Below are 21253 nucleotides of genomic sequence, written 5' to 3'. Positions count from 1 at the left end.
ACCCTCAACGCTTTGATTAGTTAAAAGAAATTCACTTGCCTTTACCAGCAGGTGTGATGTGCCCTTGGAAGAAAATGAAAGACTTTACTGTAGAAAAATAAAGTCCGCTTTGCTGCTATTCATGTTTGAATTCTCAACGGACACCTTGCATTATCAGAGACGATGCTCTTCTGCTTATTCCTAAACCCGTCTCAGCCCTAGTGCTCCCTCCGCCTCAGGCAGTGAAACTCACCCTCTGTAAAATAAACTAGATTTTCACAACATATGGAGCTCTCGATGGAGTATATTGCCAAAAGGATTCGCTCATTAATCCGAATCATTGAAATCGGGTCACTTCCATGGCCACGGGCGTATAAAAGTATAAATTCTGTGATAGGATGCCACCTGTGCGATAAAACCAGTAGTGAAACGATACCAAATGTCCCAGAGTCTCCTGTAATCTGCAATTAGAACAGAGCGGAAGCGACTGAGAATGACAGCTGCCGAGCCGTGATGTGGAAGGTCAGATAAAAGAGCTCCAAAGGTCACCGGTATTCAGATTTGGTCAAAATCAGGTCATAGAAAGTCTGACAATGGGTTCCTATGACCGAGAAGCCGCAAGTGGCGAATTGCACTGGGTCAGGTGTAAAGTTTAGTGCAGATGAGATGAGACTATGTTGTGAGACTGAGATTTTTTAAATGAATTGGACCCGGGCTCTTTGTTCAATTGAAAAATGCTCCAGCCTACCAAGACATTTTGGAACATTTTTATGCTCCGGGAAAGGTTTGGTGATGGCTCATTCCTGTTCCAACATTCCTCCTGTACACCCGAGCACAAAGCAAGGTCCGCAAGCAGGCCGTATTAAGACAATGTGGTGCCCCTGGGCACTATACCTCAAAGTCCCCCCCCCCCTTACCCGTGCTGTCCTCCGGTCAAAAACATCAGACATAATCAAGGGGATTTCTGTAATGTAATTTACTATTTACTAACTTACACAACTACATGTAGGCATATGAGCAGTGAGCAATATTTAAATATCTCATTTAGAAATGTTGAAATAAAAAAAATCTTGATTTATTTATCATTTATTATTATTGTGACATTAGTGTTCACAAAACGAACAATGCATGGTCTTTCAACAATTTCAAGTAAATAATATACCAATTTATGAAAAATATATTTTTAAAGCATGTGTCATGTGGTGCCCCCCATGGTTGGTGCTCCTGGGCACTGGCCCACTGGCCCTTACGGATAATCCAATCCTAGCCTGACTCACAGGGCGTAAGTCTGTCTGGTGAGGCTCCGTGCTCTCAGCTCTTAAACAGACCGGACCAATCACAGCACAGGAGGCGGGACTTAGCGACGCGTCACTCTTAACGCCGGAATTAGCCGTAACGCAGCAGCGCTTTTCTGTAACCATAATAGTCAAGGGACATACAGAGTTTTTAGTTGCTTCGTGGACTACAAATAAAAACAAAAACAGAGCGCGTCGCTTCCATTGCTATCAGATTGGTTCTGACCTGTTGACGACGACCCCCTTAGTCCCGCCTTTGAAATCAGGCTCTACCTGCTCCTTTCCAGACAGATATGCTGTGTACTCAGTCCGGCATATCTAACTCCAAACACCAACCCTTGGGATGAATTAGGGCACCGACTGTGAGCCAGCCCTTCTCGTCCAACATCAGTGTCTGACCTCACAGGTGATCTTCCAGAGGACTGAGTGAAAAACATTGCTGAAAACATAGATCGATCTATCTATCTATCTATCTATCTATCTATCTATCTATCTATCTATCTATCTATCTATCTATCTATCTATCTATCTATCTATCTATCTATCTATCTATCTATCTATCTATCTATCTATCTATCTATCTATCTATCTATCTGTGTGTGTTGCATCTCTAAATGGTCACCGTTGCACATCCATCATTATGACCACATCAGCTGACGGAGCAACACCGCTGGAGGCGCCTCTCCGCCGCATGCTAACGAAGTGATTTGGACAAAGCGCCGCCGTTGTTAATGTTCGTAGGGAGCTGATCCCAGCCGGGCCTCCTTGCCTTTACGGCACAGAACAAGGGTTACTAATTGGAACGATGAATCCCGGGGTGGAATTGATTGTGTTCAGCCGAGGCAGTTTGTCTTTGGGAAACGGTTGCATTGATCTCAGGAGCTGTGATTCATGCCGATTTGAGCGGGCCTCCCTTATGGGTGACTGAGCTGTACAGGTCTCACCTGCAAATGTTGGTTTGGACTCATCTTTGTGTGTTACGTGTCCTAAGAACTGGATCACAGGAGAGTAATATCTCTACCTCTACCCAACAGAAGCTCATTGCCTGGATTTCGATGAAGAGGATGCTGACACATGAACAGTTTTATCATACTTTGGTCTCAGATTCTTTATTTATAAAGCACAACCTAGAATTACAGCATGTAAAACCCCAAACAGTTTCTATCCCCTTGTGTTCAGCAACCATTTAAAAAAAACAAAAACTGTTGGACTCATATAGTGTTTCATGCCTCCCAGGTACAGCCCAGTCACTCGGGCTGATTCAGGCAAAACGGTTGTACGCTCAGCCGTCTTTGGCACCAGTTCACCCTCTCTTGGCCAGCTCTGGCCCAGAAACGATTGCCAAAATGTGTCACTGTTTTGGGTATGTGGGTCCGGGCCAGATCGGACTGAGAGCTGGCACCTTTAGCTGCTCTATAGGACCAACGGCGTTAGTATGCGTTTGCTGACCTACATTTAGGGGCAAAACGTTTCCAGCGCGCTCGGCTCTGTGTTTGCGTTGGCTTTTTGTGCGGTCACCTTCTCATGATTCCGAGGGCTGCTCTTTCTTCCCGCATGACTCGGTTCCCCCTTAGGCCGTCTCGAATCACTTGCAGCGCCTTGCAAAAGTATTCATACCCACTGATCTTTCTGTATTTTTTTCCTTTTTACTCTTGCACAATCCACATTACAGAGCAATGAGGGACACAGCCAACATGTGGAACAGTATGGTCCAAAAAATAAGTTTTTTTGTTTTTTTTTGCGTGTGAGGGGTAGAAACTACCGCTGCAGATCCCACTGAACTGACTGGTATCCCCACGGCGGAAGAAGCATCATGCTGTGGGGACAAATTTGTTAAGCATAGACATAAAATCTGATTGGATTGGATGGGAGGATAAATGGAGCTGAGTAAAGGACAAAATGTCCAACGACTCAGAATAAATCAATACTTTTGCAAAACCCTTCACCTCTGCTTGGACTCCCCTGGTAGAATTTTCAACATTTCTTAAGTCAAAGTTTATTCAAAATTTCTGTTTAATCACTAAATCGGCGAGTTTTAGTTTATTTTCTTCTCAGCTCAGATAATGTGGAGTACCGCGCTTCCTTTCACTGTAAGCCAGCCAGTCTCCTGCCGGAGCATCGAAACACAACTACCAGCTGCTCTCTGTCCGTAGCCTTGGTTCGGTCTTTCATCTGGGATGTAAATGAAAGATGGCGCTGAGAAGCAGGCAAGCATAAAATAAAAAGAGTAAATAAATTTTGCGCACCATTGAACGGATTCTCCAAGGTGGTGATAAATAAAAAGGCACCCCGGAGGCAAATGACGTGTAGATATATAATTCAAACTTTACGTTTGTGTTCTCAAGGTGAAAAAAAATACAAATGCCATTAGATATTTTTGCATTTATTCACGAGAGTCAGAAGTAGTGGTGCCAACAACCCACTTATTATAGATGAAGTATTTTTGAAATGCTGATTTTTTAAAAACAATTTTGGTTAAATATGTGAGAAAGCTCTTTACTTATTCTTCCGCGATGTTTCTTAAAGACGAAACATCACGAAGATATGATTATTTCTGATATGTGTTCAGAAAAGCATAAGACATGTAACATGTAGCCTTGGATGAGACTCACCAAACATGTGGAAATAGGTGCTTCAGTTCAGTGATATGAGTAAAAAACTTTTTTTGATTTTTTTTTTATAAATCACTTGCAAAAAGCCATGCCTGAAACACATGATTGTTACAGAATCATGCTGTCGGTATGTACCCCCCAGTAATTAAATATATAAGTTTCTGATCTATATTATCGTCTCAGCTCTCAGGTCAACATTTTCCCATAGCATAATAAAAGTAAAAACAACATTACCAAGTCCATGTCCTGTTTTTGGCAGATGCTGTCAACTGTTAAAAGTGCAGTCGAATTTAATATTCTGCTGAACTGCTCTACTCGAAAGGAGGATGCTAGCACTAAGTGCTTAAAGGTGTAGCTGCATATTGAACGTTGCTGTAGTTTAAAAAAAAAAAAATAGATTCGCTTCCTAATTTTTATTTACATTTTTTGGGGGGGTTTAATTGACAGTTCACACAGACGGCCACCAGTAGTCGCTGTTTCCCCCCCAAATAAACCACTTGCAGACAGTTTCACCGGAGCGCGTCTCTCTCCTCCCTCCTCTCCTCTCCTCTCCTCTCCTCTCAGCTCAGCAGTGCGTCCCTCACCGCCTTGGATTCCGTGTGACCAGCAGCCCTGAGCGCAGACCAGCCGTCCAGCAGAGCGCCGCCCGTCCACACAGCAGCACAGCCAACACCAAGCCCCAACCATGTCATTCTTACAGCAGCGACAGAGGCTGACATCTATTTGACAACTTCCTTACCCACACCTTGCCTCCGCCGCTCCTCGCTCTTAAGTGGTGAGTTCCTTTTTTTTTTTTAACTGCGGGGCTTAATTTATTTATATTTTATTGCACAGCGATGTTCTGCCATAGAAAGATTTAAGTTATCTATTTATTTTATTTTTGTTTTGTCCTCTTCCCTCTAATTCCGCCTAGACCACACGCTTATACCATTTGTCAGTCAGTCACAGAAGCTGCTCAAAGGGGATTTGTATGCTCATATATGAGATGGAGATGATTGGATTGTGCACCGTAAAGCTGCAGCAGAGGTAGCTGTGCTGTTTTATCTACTTCTCTCGCTCAGGATGGCATCCTAATACACGGGGAACTGTTTATCCAGCAGGCAGTGGAAGAAATAAGGGCGTCTGGCACGGGTCAGCTCCTGCAGACCCTCTGGTTCTGCAGGAGGTGCACTGCGTGGGGTCAAAGGCATCAATCCACCTTAGGATAAATCATCCAAGCATTGCCACCTCTTGTGTGTGCGAGTGTGTGTGTGTGCAATTTAATGCACGTGACTCTGAGGATGACAGGTGGGGTGGGGGGTGGTATTTTAAAGATGCTTCTGCAAGCATTCAGTCCGGGCCAAGTGCATGCGCGCTGAGGGTGTGATGTTGTTTCAGATCACAAACACGTTGTGGAGCGCCTCATTAAAATATTCACACCCCGTACATATTGGGCGGGTGCAACAAGACGGATACGTGTTTTTTTTTTGACAGATAGAAATCTAAAAAGGGCGGCATGTGTATGAATAATTTGATATGAATACTTTAATCAGCGTAGATCAACCTTAAACGCACCGGCTGGGAGGGCGTCTGTGGACACCACCTTTTGAGTGAATTCTGTTTAATTTAGTTCCGGACTTTGACTAGGCCGTTATAGCTGCGGCAGTATGGGGTGTCTTGCTGAATGCCGCTAGCAGGGTTAATTGAAGATACCAACCGTTTATCCCATCAACTTTAAGAAGCTTCCCTGTCCCTGCTGCAGAAAGGTACTCGTCTCCAATCCCATCATGATGCTTCCACCACCGTGTTTCATAGTAAAGATGTTGTATCCAGGATGATGGGCTGATATGGGGAATTTTCATGGAGACGAACAAAAAAAACTCCAACAAAAACAGAGCAATTTCACATATTTTCTGTATGAGACTTATTATGGCTTTACAAGACCAGATTTGTGAAGTGCACGACTACTAGTTGTCCTGTTGACAGATTCTCCCACCTGCTTTTTTGGATCTCTGCAGCTCTTCCAAAGCCACCGTGGTCCTTGTGGCTGCTTTTCTAACTAACGCCTCCTTTTCCAGCCAGTCAGTTTAGGTGGACTGCCATGTCTTGGTAGGGTTGCAGGAGGGCTGTATAACACAAGGAAAACATGGCGTCGCAATATTATCGTTCAGTATCGCGTCATGGCATTGCTTGTGATTGCCTTACATTGTTACTGCTGCTCTCCTTCTTTTCCAGCATCGCTGTGTCCAGGCTGGTCTCCCTCTGTTTTTCCATTTTGAACGTATAGCACATGCAACATATTAGCTGAGCAAACATCTGATCAAAGCAGTCCTTTTGCGATACTGAACACATTGTTATTGCGATGACAGCTGCAATTAAATGGGCTGCTCTAGTTTCCGGTTCTGAAATGCTCTTTCCAATTTTGGATGGTGGATTAAAGACGGCTTTGTGAGATGTTCAAAGCTGGTGATATTATTACTTGAGACCCTCTCCGCAACTTCATCCTCGTGATTCTGTTCATTAGGTTTTCATAATGTTGTTCGTTCACCAACAACTGGGTTACTTCACAATCTTGGGATGTCGAGAATGAAATTTCCTTTTACAACCTTCCAGGTGTGATAAAGCAAACGAAAAAAAAAATAGTATGCAAAACTTTTGGATTTTCCAGATTTTAAATTCAATTAAAATTCTAAAAATACTTAATTAAGCCTAAATGGACTTTAAATGCTGGCGTAAGTCATGGGGGTTTCTTCATCCGGTTGTTTTAGATGCTGATGGCTGCAGGCAGGAAGGATCTCCTGTAGTGCTCTGTCTTACAGTGGATCTGTAGAGGCAGGGTCCCCCAAACAGAGCCGGACTTCTTTATACGTTTGTTGATCTTCTTTGGGTCACTTGCTCTGATGCTGCCACGTGCTACCCCAGCAGATGATGGCAGAGGACACAACCCTTAATTCCCTAAAACTGTAGTCTGTTTGTTAGGTAGTCTCTGATTGAGGCCTCCATCTGAGTCTTCTGGAGTTTCTGACAAAGCAAATCAGGCTGAATTGTGTTAAAGGCACTGGAGAAATCAAAGAACATGATCCTCGCAGTGCTTTCTGCCTTGTCTAAATGACTGTGGGTTTGTTGAAGCAGGTGTGTGATGAATGCTGGGACTTTCATTTTGTAGTATATGCAATTTATATGCTGTGTCTTTTATTTATTGAATAAAGGTGAGTCCACGACCTCCCATTGGTCTCTAGATAACTTTAAATACAGTAGGGCTGTGCATAAAAATCGATACAAAGATTAATATCGATGTTTTTTTAAAAAGTATTTAATATCGATATTCTGTCTTTCAATATCAATATACCTCCTAACCCCTAGGGGGCGTTATCACATCGCACCATTACTGTTCACAGCGAGGAAGTGCAAGTGAGACGAATTTGTGGAATGGCCGACAGGATTTTTTAAGCGCCTTCGTCCCTAAAATGAGACGTTGGGCACATTTTTGTTTTTTTGTGATAAGTTTAATTCATTGAACCAGTCTTCAATAAATTGAACATATATATAACATTTGGCAGGTTTTGTTGATTGAATGAGTTTGTGCATTAATTTGAAGGTAATAAATATCGATATTGGAGTCAAATCAAATGAACCTGAGCTATATCGAGAATCGTATTGTATCGTAATCTATGTATCAAGAATCGTATCAAATCGGCTCTTCCTAGATGATACCCAGCCCTAAAATACAGGTTCTTAAACTTTAAGCTTTAAAGAATCTTTATCCAGGCTTGGATACTTCGTTCCTTCTTTCATCAGTAAAAGAGTTGAACTTTTTGAAACTGAGCTGGTCTAACTTAATCCAGATGCCACAAGAGCTTTAAAATCGTCAAATGCCACTCTCTCAAAAATAGGAACTTAAGCAATGTGATGTTTCACTCTTTGTGGAGCCGACAGATAATGAGACCTAGATCCTTTTCAAGCAGGTTCTTGGGTGATCGCATGTTGCTCCCATTCACCAAACAGTTGGATTCTCATTGTAGCGATTAGAGGCTTTCTGAACACAGTAGTTGGACTCAACTTTATTTCGAGGTGTCTGAACAAAGGGGGACAAATAGGGCTGGGCGATATGGATTAAAAAATAATTCTCAGATTTTATCATACCAAATCCGATTAATCGATTTTTTTCCCTCCTTTTTGTTTCATAAAAAGAAATTAAAGAAATTATTTTAAAACCTTGCTTTTATATCAAGCATTTCGTCAGGGAGTTGACCTGAATTCAAAGTGCAACTAAAAACAAGCTGTGAAACATGCTTGTAAAACAAGATGGCAGCCGTGCCATTATAAACAATGAAAATATAACAAAACATTTGCTGCTAGTGGTAGTTACACATTGAGCTAAGAACAGGCTTCACTGCACTTGTGAACATCAAACTAAGTTAAAAAAAAAAAGTAAATAAGTAAATGAAGTACCTCGTATTATGGTAAAAAAAAGTTTCCACTTAACAATATTTTGACAATAAATTTGCCTAAACAAATATCCAGCATCACATGCTGTTCTCTTCATGGAAACCCAATGAGTGTATTGGCAAAATAAAATCCCGATTTTCCAAAAATGAAATCTTAAAGAATTGTAAATTCGAATTTACAATTAAATCGATTAAATCGATTTATCGCCCAGCCCTAGGGACGAGTAAATAGAAATGCACTCCACACTATTCAGATTTATTTAATTTCTGTCAACCTTTGAAAGAAATACAGCATTTCCCTTCCTCTTCCCAGTCATGCACTATGTTGCATTACTCTATCACATACTGTCCCAGTTAAACACAATAAAGTGCCGTTGTTGTTCTGAGCACCATTTCAAGGCCTGTCGGATTCTGATCCGGGGCCCAGGCGGCAGCAGAAACACATGGCGGAGCCTTCTGAGTTTTTACGTGAGCTCCTCTCGTTGGCGGAAAACGTAAGGCCCCAAGCTCTCCGACGTTGCTGCCATGTGTAATTGTTAGTTTCCACAGCACGGAAAGCGAGGCACGGTAAGTGCGTTGATTCGCATGAAAAGAGCGGGCCCCTCTTGGCACGCATTAAGTGGAATATGAATAATCATCCGTGCGTTTGAGTCTTAAACCTCGCCTGACTCACTCTTGATCTGCTGAATAATCCATTGGGGCATAATTGAGGGTGAAGGCTTTGCCATACAGAGTTTATATACCTCATGATACAGGCGCTACGCTGAATAAGGCTTTGCAACATAGTTCACCCTTGTGTTCTTGCACAGGGTGGTCAGCTCCGAGCATTCTGAGTGGCGTTTAGATTTACACGAGGGAGTTTGTGGTTGGTGGACGGCGGTGATGCTTCGCACGCGATCGGATAATCTGGCTGCTCAAAAGGCCGGCCTGGCTGTCGTGCAATGCGCCGTCCTTCATCAAAGCACGCATGCAAGGTGTACACTTCAAAAAAACAGCTGGAAAGGGCAGCGCACTCATACATTCAAATGCTCATAAATGCAGTGGCACATCTGACCACTCTTCAGCTCCGTATATGCACGTTGCTGGGCCTTGTGCCCTTTGAAATGAAAATCAAATGAAAACAAACCAAGGGGCTGAGCGGACACTTATCATAATAATGAGGAGGCTTGTGCTCGTGCGCCCGCTCGCATCTCAATGTGCTTGTTGTTGCACAGCGTGCGGCTGTGTGCACCAGTGGACGGCCATCTGTAAGGCACAATTCGCTGGCCAAGGGTTATGTATCATCACAGGGTGAGGCTGTGATTGGTGGAACTTAAATGGTGGCTGGGTGCCACTTCAGACCGGACTGGGGGTTTTTTAGTGACTCACCATTAGATCATTTTGCATACTCAGACTAAAACGTTTTTAACATTAATGACCAGGCCTGCGAATCTGTTAGAAATATAGAGTAATCACCGTTTATCTACAGGCGCTATTACTATTGCAATGGATCGATAACATTGATACTTATCAAAAAAATTGGCCATTTTATGCTGGTCGCTTAATGCCCTATTTTTAGATAAAGAACAACAAATACCGAATTCAAACTCAACTCTTTCTTCAGCCAGATTTTTACTAAAACTGCAAATTTAAAAAAAAAGTTAAAAAGAAAGGATTTAATCATGGGTAATATTAACCTGCATTGTAGGCTAGAATGCAAAAGGAAGGAAAACCGTTCATCTATTGAATGTTTTATTGACCCTTTTCTTTTCTATCGCACCACATGTCCATTGATCGATATATGTATATATATATATATATATATATATATATATATATATATATATATATATATATATATATATATATATATATATATATATATATATATATATATATATATATATGTATATGTGTGTGTGTGTGTGTGTGTGTGTGTGTGTGTGTGTATATTTGCAATATATATATATATATATATATTGTTATGGAATTATTGTGCGGCCCTACTCTAGCACCCTTCAAACTTATAGGCACCCTGGTTGAAATGTGGTCAAAAGCCTTAAAGACAATCTTTTTCTGCTGTAGCATAATCTCACTTTGAAATTTTGAAAAGTCCCAGAGCATGAAATAGTTGTTTCTAACAAACTCACTGGTGCTACATTTATTGCCATTCATAATTTAATTCAAAAATACTTTATTAATCCCAAAAGGGAATTTAGTGTTGTTGTTGTTGTAACCCAATACAAACACAATAAAAATATGTTTTTTTTTCATTATTCTGTTTAGTCTTCCCATTATCTACTGAAAGTCATGCTCTATCTTACCCACCCGCTACTTTAACCGCAGACATGTCTGAGAACGCCGCAGAGAAGACAGTTTCCTCTTCTGATTTCATTTGTTATAAAAACCTTACAGATACTGGACACACCTAACCTTTGAGTCTTCATTCACACTGAAGAGAGCTGTGAGTGCTACTTGGTGCCATAGTTAGAATCCAATCACTTGCTTGATGACGATTTTCTTTTTTTTTTTTAGCTTCAAACAGGACCGTTAACGACCATTAGGGCTGGTCTAGTGTAAAATGGGCAGAATCTGGTCACCAGACCAATGTGTCTTTCTTCTAGAACATTTCTACTAGATGAGGATCCATGCATATCTTGCCATTACTCCCAGTTTTGAGATTAGTAAGGGAGCTAAATCTCCAAAGCTCACTGGAAGAGAGCTGAAGCACAGAGAATGACATCTTGAAGTTCCAAAACAACCATTAGATGCTAACTATCTATACGCCACTAAAGCCCTATTCGCATGGCATAAGCAATATCTGGGGACCCCATGTAATAAATAAATCACACCCCAATTTTCAAAAAGGCTGAAGAAACCATATTTGTTATGGGCTGAAAGCACTTAGGCCCCGAGTTTGCTGACCTGGGGCCTAAGTGCAGCGTCCATTCTTCGCCACAAGCAAATAAAAATGCGCCCAGGAAACAAAAAAAATGCCTATTCACGTATCTCATCCCGCCCATTTCTGTCCAAATCACAGAGATGCTTATTCACATTGTATTAGTATTACCACAGGACCTTGTAGTTCAGCAAAATATAGTAGGAAATTTGCGGGGGAATTTTTACTTTTCAAATTACTGATATGGCCGATTTGCGCGGGATTAACAACACAGACAATCTCCGCAATTGTTACGAACCGCACGTGGCCCCCAGGCAAATCTAATCCCGTCAGAGTTAAGGATTAAAGACGGTTTGGGATGCTTGCCAGAAAAAGTTGTTTTCTGCCCATCACATAAGTAAAGATCTGGAGTGCGCTAAACTCTACTGGAACCTTAAATGAATTTGTCTGGCATAAAAAAAAGGCACCTCATGCAACCTGTTAAATATGGAGGGGGATTTGTGATGCTGTGGGCCTGTTTCTCTTCTAGAAGGCCAGGGAATCTGGTTAGAGCACTTGGCAGCATAAACACTTTGATAAAGCAGAAGACTATAGTAAAAAAAAAAATCTCATGACTCCTGTCATAAAACTTAAAAGTGTTGTTCCTCCAAAACCTAGATCTCAAACTCTGTAGTCAAAGATCACTTTCCTTGTATGCTCCGACCTCGTGAAGCTTTAAAGAGTACCTATTCAGGTCTTAAACGCAATAGATCTTCACACAAAATTCAGATTGTTAAATGTAGTGGTGCTTGCTTCGTCATAACAAATGAAAAAAAAAGGAGTACTGACAAAACTTTCTGGCATCTGAGTGGTTCAGACCTTCATTTTTGTGAGAGAAACGCTTTCTGCATACAAGAGGAGAAAAAAGGATTGGAGGATGAATGGGATATTATAGGACTGTAGTCCATTCTGTCGTCATCTGCTCATCTAAATATACAGTAACGACAAACCAGTCGACATGTTCCTGTGAATACACACTCTCAGACGTGTTATCAACAGTACGGTCAAAGCTGTCTCTGCTTTGGCATAATTGCATGACAGCTTCCTGTTAATGTGCAGATTATTACTCCTCGCTGGTATTTGCAACAAGTCATTTGGGAAAAATCCTTTCGAAAGGAAGAGTTTGTGCTTCAGTAAGGGGTTCTGAGGGGTGTGCATCACCTAAAAGGAGACTATAGCCTAGGGTTGGGAATTGAAAAGATTTTCACGATTCCGATTCCCTTATCGATTCTGTGAAATGATTCGATTCCTTTTGGATTCTCTTTTCGATTCCAATTTGGGGAAAAAGGAGAACAAACAGTTTGATGATGAGCATCAACTATGTTTACTTAATTATCACACAACCTTACAAACTAACAAGGTCAAGATGTCCACAGCAAATGTGCAACTGGAGTAACATTTATATTTGTTTAAATAAAAAAAGGAATATAAGAACAAACTTAAATACAGTAGATGAGTTGCTTAGAATACAAAAAAATGTAAGTTTCTTGTGACAGTTGCTTATTAATCTCCCTTTAGATAATCTCAGTCATCTAAATCTAACAGAGAAGGCATCGGTTCAATGAAAAAGCATTACTGTACAATTTTGGGAAATAAACTCGTCTCTCCCTGATTTACATAAACGAGCGTCACCTTTCTCTCGCTCCCTGAGCTGCGGAGCAACTTCATAGCATGTTTCCTTACATCCACTGCAATAGCTAGAATCATGTAAGAATTCCAGCTACCAGTAGTTTTAACTAAACATGCTACCAATGAAGGGCTGGATTAACAATAAAGGCACACTCCCTTAATAACCCCAAAGAGAGGTAGGAAATTGGTTTATTTCCAGAAATGGCATATGATTTACTAGGAACCACATTAAGCACAGCCAGAGATGTAAAACTAGCTACTTACCACCAGAGTTGCCTTCCATGCTGGTCGTAACTTTAGCTTCTGTCCGGTAAGAATCAAAAAACGCCATTAGTTAAAATGTATGCCATGCTGTGTGCGCAGGTGTTTCTGCCTGTTGGATCTATTTCCTCCCGCGGATGTATATGCCATTTTGCAATGAATGCAAAGCTCCTCGTTGCCATCTTTCTCTTCCTTAAAATGAAGCTAAACTTTCCCGTTTACCCGATGGGGCGGCATTTTTTTGTTTTGCTTTAAGCCTGGTCTCGTCGTGCGCAAGTTACGCACACGTGCTTACTGAACGCCGTGTGCGTAACTTGCGTACAAAACGTGACGTAACTTGCGGAAGAAAACGTTGTGTTAACGTTGTGCTGCTAAGAGCCGCGGCACGACGGAATCCAAAAGAGAATCGTTTAGCGAGCTGCCAAACGGTGCCACGGAATTGGAAAACACGGAATCGGTTCTAAACAGGAACCGGTTTTCGATTCCCATCCCTACCATAGCATACTAAAGACGAGGATAAAAACTGGACTGGCTGAACGCCTCCCATAATACTGACAGTTGTTTTCTCCCAAGAAAAAACATCTCATTTATGTACTACATTCATGCACATGGATGCCAAGGTGCTGACTGTAGTACATGCGTCCAAAAGCCTTTTGCATAGAGCAAGTTTACTTCGCATTTAATGTCAGTGAGAACAACATGGTTATGTGTATGGTTAAAAATATCTGTCATCAACTGTATCCGAATCAAAATACTTAATAGATTTAGGCATAACGAGTCTACAGTATATTTACATTGTAAAATTATTGTTGCTTTTATTTTCTAAGGAGAAGCAATGAGACGATGTCAGTCATATTTGTTAATGTTTTTATAGGTGGGTTTCTGTGAAGCTCTGGTGTTCCCTTAAGCTCATCACACCGTGAGAATCTCATTCTGGCCCACGCCTCGCCTGTTATGGAAACGGGTCTTGAGCTTAATTGGCCAAGACTGCTGACCGGCTAGTCTCTCTCGGATATAGCGTCTGATCCAGTGCGGGTCAGATTCACATGCATGGGCTGCAGGATGGTTGGTGTCATGTGCACAAGGGCGCGGGAGTTACGGCACCGCTGCACTAACCCTCGCACTGTCAGTTTGATGTGCCGTCGCATCCGGAGGGCTCCTCGAGGGAGCCGACGGGATGGAAACCTCACGGTTTGTTCTGACCTTTTGGTAAAAGTTTGACGTCGGCATTAACCGTGAAGTGGCAAATCAATAATTCATAGGTGATATATTGTAAAATAGCATTCCTGTTCATTTTTCATGCCAAATTCCAATTTTATTCCAGACTTTCATCTCCAGAACCCTCCCTCCTTTCATCCCATCCATCCATCCATGCCATTGTATTTCCAATAAATACATATATGGAATATGGTTTATATATGGCGGATATTTCTACAATGGTTGGGCTTTGACTATTGAGCATGCATAAAACCAAGGCACCAAGGAAGGAATGAAAAACAGTAGGAGGAAGAGATATGAAAAGATGCAGTAGAACGAAGGACAAAGCGACTGAAGGAAGGAACTTTTGAAAGAGCTGCAAATTTGGAGCAGCCGAAGGACTGTAGGGTTCAGCGGAGCTGGATCGTGTCATTGTTGTAGGACAATATTAGTCAGATCTGTAAATGAAAGAAGCGGCACACACAAAAAAAAAAAACTAGGTCATGCTTTAAAAGGAGTGCAGAGTGCAATAGAAAGCCTCTAACAGAAGCATTTTGATAAAAAGAGATGAAAGAGCAGCTATTCTCCTGGATTCGTCTAGGGTCCTGAAGACATTTTCTCAACTGGGAGCACTGATGGTGCAAGTGGGGCGAGATCCACGCCGGTCTGGCTACTGGTATCCCAGTAGGGACGTAGTGATGGTGGACCGGGGGGAGGCTGGGGGGCTAGGGGCTGGCGAGGGGGATGTCACTGACCACATTAGTCACCAAAGAAAGCAGGCCATGAGTCAGGAAAGCTCCCAGTCTCATCCATCATGCCCCTCTTAACCCACTTTCCCCGCAGCCAAGCCGCTCCCGACTTTCTATTTGTCTATTTTCTGCCGGCTCCACATCCCACCTCGCTGCTGACGGGGGAACTTTGCTATCCTGCTTTTGACGGCAGAAAATGGAGACGAAAACTCTCCAGCGCTGCACACGTCGCAGGTTGCTGCAAGGGATGAAACCGAGGAGAGATTGATCATGCAGCGGGGAGCGTCCACCAGCAAGCCGCCTTATGAGTAAATACAGTAATTAAAGGGAGTTTGTTTAGTCAGTCATTGTGAGATGAAGTGTATAACATTGTAGTGATGTGAAGAAAGGACCTCATAAGCTTTGGAGACCACGGTTATAATTTATGAGAGGTCTCACTTCTCCAAAGGGCTGCTGGCGCAGATCCTGGTAATAGTGCATAGCTGAGTTATTGCTGCAATGAAAACATAATATTGCCAGCTCAGCTTTAGTTGGATTAGCCTGGAAAATGGGAGAAACTTGGGAGAAGTGGATTGACATTTCTCAGAATGCAATGTAGTGATTTCAGACATGTCACTGCTATAAAGGGAGCCTTTTCTCAGTGTTTCAGGAAAGTAATCCACCTGTCAGTGATAGTAATCTGGCCAGCCAGATTAATAATATGTAGCGCTCTCCGTTCTGCACATTATGAGACTGGGACTGCTCCATTTGAATCCATTTGAGGAAAGGAGGGACATTCAGCAGAACTCTCCGAGCTGATTGGGCGAAGCGACACCAATTGCTCGCCTACCAAAGGTTGGTTTTAGCCAATCCAGGGTCAAATTAAAACATATATTTTATATATGTTTTAATTTTAATTTGGGCTGTTATTTATGTCTATATATATATATATATATATATATATATATATATATATATATATATATATATATATATATATATATATATATAAAATATCAGGTGATAATATATATATTATCAGAAAGCATATATATATTATCAGAAAGCTGATAATAATTACCTTTATCAGAAAGGTATTATTATCAGAAAGCAAGATGGTGATAATTCAGTTCCTGCAAGGGCCAGTAGACTGTGCTGCAGTGCCTCTCAGTAAAGTGACAGCTCTTGGTGGTCGAAGACCAACTCACACCTCTGCTGGGCGTTGCTGACTCACGCGGCTCCATCGCCTCTCCTTGTTTACCTGTTGGGCACATGTGCAATATAGTTCCTCCGGTGAAATGGTCTTGTTGTGGTAAATATACACAAAAGCGGTTTGTTTACTAGCAAATAGTGCAAAAACAAACTGTAAACCATAGAAATAAATTATAAAAAGCCAATAGGGTGCAGTGATTTAACTGGAAGATCTTTGTATGCAACCAGAGTGAGCTACTGTCGTAGAAGTTTGTAAAGTCATAGTAACTTGACTAGACCCCTTTAATGGTTTGTGTAATAATCACCCCATGGATGTCTCCCCAATCGAACAATGTCTTAAACCGCTTTGGGCTGTTTCAGAACAAAACAAAGTCGCCTTGGACATCTTCTCTTGTCATTATGCTAGCTGCTTTATCACAAAGATTCTTCCAGTTCTTCAAAATAGAGACACCAGGTTAGAAAATTCTCATTTACTCGCTACGTAAAGCTTTGTTGATTATGTTCTAATGTATTGTAGACCCTACCTTGGAGTAGGTTTGCTGTTTTAATTTGACAGGAAAGCTTTGAAGTGTAGATTTACAGCATGCATTCCCAACAGTCCTTCAAATCCCAGTGTTCCCTGGGCGAGGAGAAGAAAAGCATCCAAATCCTATAAAGGGAAACACAGTAGCTGGACTGGACAGTATAACATATTGTCTACTGTCAAGTATGTCATTAGAAAGACACAATAAAAAGCATTTCAAATTGGGTAAATGTTACTCTAAGCTATTTAAAATTTGAAAGAAGAACCTAACAGTTCTTTTTCTTTTTGCATGTACAATTAAATGTGGAAAGGTTTTAAGATAATTCTTTAAATATGCAAGATGAAAATAAACAAATGTTTAATTTCCACGTGTTAAATCAGCCTGTTGACAAACTGTACAGGGCTTGAATTTCCCACCTACAGCAATGCAATGTCATATTAGACTAGATGCGAAAATGTTTGTTTTGCTCAAGACCTGACTCGGACTGGGGGGAACATAGTGAACACCTCTGACGATGCACAGAAATAGAGCTGTGCTGAGCGGGATCTCTGGGTGCCAAATCGCAGAATGTGAATGACAGCCAGAAACCTCAGGTGGGGGCTGTTGTGATTGAATTAATAATGACATTTTTCTTCTTATTTTTTTTTTGATGGCTGTCATACAACACCAGTGTCTTTGCCCTTTTCACTCAATGTTGCATCTTGCAAGGTCCCAGCACCTTTTAGTGAGCAATTAACAATCTCAACCCAGACGCCAGGAACCATACGATGGAGCAGGGCTTTTGTTCTGAGACGCTTTTGTAGCTTGAAACCAGAAATCGCCCCATGTACTGTAGCGATGGGTTTACTGCTCATATGCATCTTTCAATGACTCCATTAGGATTCCGAACAACCTCAGGTGGACCAATTTGGTCCGTAAACACAGCTTTAATCGAGAGTATCAAAACATTTGCCTTCTTGTCACGGGCGATTTGATACGATTCCGGCTGTTTATGGGAAAACAAAGTGTGACGGATGAAATTTATGTGCGCTGTCATGAGGTGATGTCGAGGGAGTGACTCGGCGACTTACCTTATTAACGTTTTTTATTGGATAGAAATTTGACTGAGCCGGTGGGGGCACGCTTCTTACGAACGCCGTGTGTGTTCATTTCACGGGTTTTAGCAGTCGGAGTTGTTTCTGTTTGTAAAATAATCTTGAAAATGAGAAAATGAGGAATCTGTGAACATCCAGTTGGAAAATGCAACACTCTGAGCATGAGCGGAACAAAATCTGCGTCTCTTAGATAAATATTTAGGAGGAGACTTGGATGTTAAGGCATCGACACCCTCTGTCATTCAGTGCGGCATATGTGCGTTTGCGCCACTCCAGGTTCCTCAGCGTGGGATTTTGTGCAGGATTCATTTGGCTCCTGGTTTTCCCGCAACCTGGCGTGTGCGTGTAACTGTAAACCCATCCGTCTGCCTTCTCGCCGTATAGAGCCCTTGTGATGGGAGAGCCGTGCACACGGCAAGACCAGGCCAAACACAAAGGCAGCAGGCGCCGGGCCCGAGCGTCACAAAGGCGAGCACGTTTCCATGGCAGCCTTAACAGGAAGTGCATTACACCTCCTGTGTGCCCCCGCTGATTGGGATTCTGGGAGGGTTTTCTTTTCTGTGCATCTCCAAAAAGGAGGTCACACGTACAGCTTCTCATCGCCAAAGTTTAACGGCGGTTGCGGCGCTGCTGTGAAAACCCCCCCGGCCTCTCGGCTCTTTTGAATCAACACTAATATAGTTCCGCGAGCCTTTCAGCCGGGGGGGATCGCTTATTAAATCCAGAGTCACAGTGAACATCTCCCTCACAAACATCAATAGTACGAGACGTTTTGATTGATTGGAACTAGATTATATCAAACGGCCACTTGAGCTTCCTTTATTGATATACCTCTTTTCATTTGGTTCAGTTTACCCTTTTCTCTGCCGTTACAAGGAAAACAGCTGCCCACTCCCCAAATAAATGTCACGTACATTAGAAAGACTCTGACATCATGAGACAGTCAGTGCATCTTTACCAATTGTATTAGTTGCTGCGTCGTAGGTTAAGTACATATCCAGCAGTAGAAGAGCGGTTTGTGAATGAGGGAACAATCCTAGAGTGACAATTAATGGATCAATCAGCCTCTTGTAATTACAAGGTTGTGGTACCTATGTGGTTGAGTTACAGCATGGTTCATTTAGTTTGGTCTTTCTGAGGTCGGTTCCAATTTCAACCAGTGACGACTTCAGACGTTCAAGATACACTGCACTGAAAAAACAGAACTAAAAATAAGTACAATTTACTTGAAATTAGTCCATTTGTCCCTGATTTGAGCAGGTAAATAAGATTATCTGCCAATGGAAGGAGTATTTTTACCCCTAAAATAAGATAATTAGATATAATGCACTTGAAATAAGTTGATGGAGATGAGTTGTTCCTATTTTAAGTGCAAAAAATCTTATTCCATTGGCAAATTATCTTATTTACCTGCTCAAATAAAGTACATATACACTCATTTCGAGAACAAATTACTTATTTTTGTTCCGTTTTTGCAGTGTGGTTTGTTGGAGTAACCCTACCTCTCGTACTTTTTGGCACATCGTCACGTTACCGCCACAAATGAGTTAATGGGGACATTTAAGTGATAGACCAACACAAAGTTGTGTATATTGATGGGGAATTGAGATGCGGTTGCCAATGTTTTTCTTTTCTTTTCTTTTTTTTTTTGAGCTTTATTGTGATTCCTGCAGGGAGAATTTGAAATTATATGGACATTACAATGGGAGAGTAAAGGAAGAACAAGAAGTGAGAGAGAAAAAAAAAGAGTAGAGGTGAAAGAAAGAAGAGATAAAAGGGAGAGAATGATAAAACCTTCTCCGTCTGCTCCAACACCTGGAAAGAGAGATGCAAAAAGAACAGCACAACCAACAGACATAAAGCAACAGATACAATCGAATAACACCTAGATGCCATTGCTAAATCATATATATTATTATGTAAGCTGACATGTGTAATGTGATACCTGAAAAAAGAAAGTGAAACAACATAAATAAATAAATAAATTATAAGTTGCCAATGTTTTTCACAAATGTGAATGATAATAATAAATTATCTAAGTGGACATGTTGTAGAATCGCATTTCGTCGCTTTCACAATTGCAAGTCTTTTGGATTATGTCACCCGTCTTCCCATCGACCCTGACCTGATTCTCTGTCCCTGCTGAAGAAAAGCCTCTCCTCTGCATGATGCTGCCACCATGTTTTCATCTCCTGCTCTTGTTAAGCTCTCCCTGCCCATTCTGTCAGGTCAGGTGGACGGCCTTGCTTTGATCTCTGAGGCCTTTATAGAACAGATACTGGCATTCAACTACACAAGAGGTGGACTCGGATTTACTAACTTGGTGACTGTCGGTGTCACCGGATTCTGTTTAGGGGCATCACGGTAAAGAAAACCGACTACAACTGCATGCAAAACTTGGATTTATAGTTCTGTAATACGCTTGCAAGGCCTTGTGTTTATTTTAGGAGACTGTTGTTTCTCATGGGAATTTTACACAATGTCTTAGATTACTTAAATTCAAATCACTCTTTATATAAGTTAAATGTTTCTATCTTCAATTAAAGATAAAGATCAGAAACATCAATCTGGTAACTGGCTCTGCAACACAAAATCAAACCAAATCCTTCCTTTGCAAAGGGCGCATGGAGTGGATGCCCGCTGTGCTGAGAGACGCTCTGGGAGTTGGGCTGTTTGCTGACAGAGGGAGAAATAAATAAGCTCTTAGATGAGAAGTTAAAAGCAGAGACATTTGATGAGGGGGCCTGTCTGGTTCAGAAATGAAGATGGATGGGTTGTGGGTCTGCCTTTAGGTCCTGCAAGGCTCAGGTACATTTTAGCACGTGTTACCGGAGTGCCGTTGACAACAGTGAGATCAGAGGGTTCTCTAATATGTTTCTGCATAAATATAGAATGAATTAATTACAGGAAAGTTTCGTTTGAAATTTATGCAGCCAGTACATGCCCCACTTTAGTAAGAAGTTTTTTGTTGCTTTATTCATGAGGTGTGGAGTTAATGTAGCACTCAAGATCTGCAAAATCTCTCCACATGATTTCAGTTTCTTCCCCCCACAGAGCAGCCAAACCACAAAGTACTTTGCTGCAAAAAATGGTCTTCTGTTTTTTCTTTTTTTGGTCAAAAACGTTAATGTTTCAGATCATGAAAACAAATTTGAACAAAGAAAGCCAGAGTACAAAATATAATTTTCAGAAATACTAATGTAATAACCCCCCCCCCCCCAAACATAATAACCATCTGTCCCTCCACACTGCAAAAAGGAACCAAAAGTAAGCTAAATTGTCTTGAAATTAGTGTACTTGTCTTTGATTTGAGCAGGTAAATAAGATGATCTGCCATTGGAATAAGATTTTTGCACTTAGTGTTGGAACAACTCATCT

General features: G+C 41.5%; 1 protein-coding gene across 1 annotated transcript in view; it reads left to right on the top strand.

Moving 5' to 3' along the window:
• The first annotated feature begins 4401 nt into the window (after nucleotides 1-4401).
• rims3 (regulating synaptic membrane exocytosis 3) overlaps nucleotides 4402-21253 on the top strand; it is a 50668-nt gene continuing 33816 nt past the window's right edge. Inside the window, exon 1 of the mRNA XM_012874241.3 lies at nucleotides 4402-4661. The gene's annotated coding sequence lies outside the window, so the exon portion shown is untranslated. The remainder of the gene's footprint in view (nucleotides 4662-21253) is intronic.

The sequence above is a fragment of the Fundulus heteroclitus genome, chromosome 13 (genome assembly GCF_011125445.2).
Source record: "Fundulus heteroclitus isolate FHET01 chromosome 13, MU-UCD_Fhet_4.1, whole genome shotgun sequence".
Lineage (NCBI taxonomy): Eukaryota > Metazoa > Chordata > Actinopteri > Cyprinodontiformes > Fundulidae > Fundulus > Fundulus heteroclitus.
This window is presented reverse-complemented; position numbering and strand designations above follow the sequence as displayed.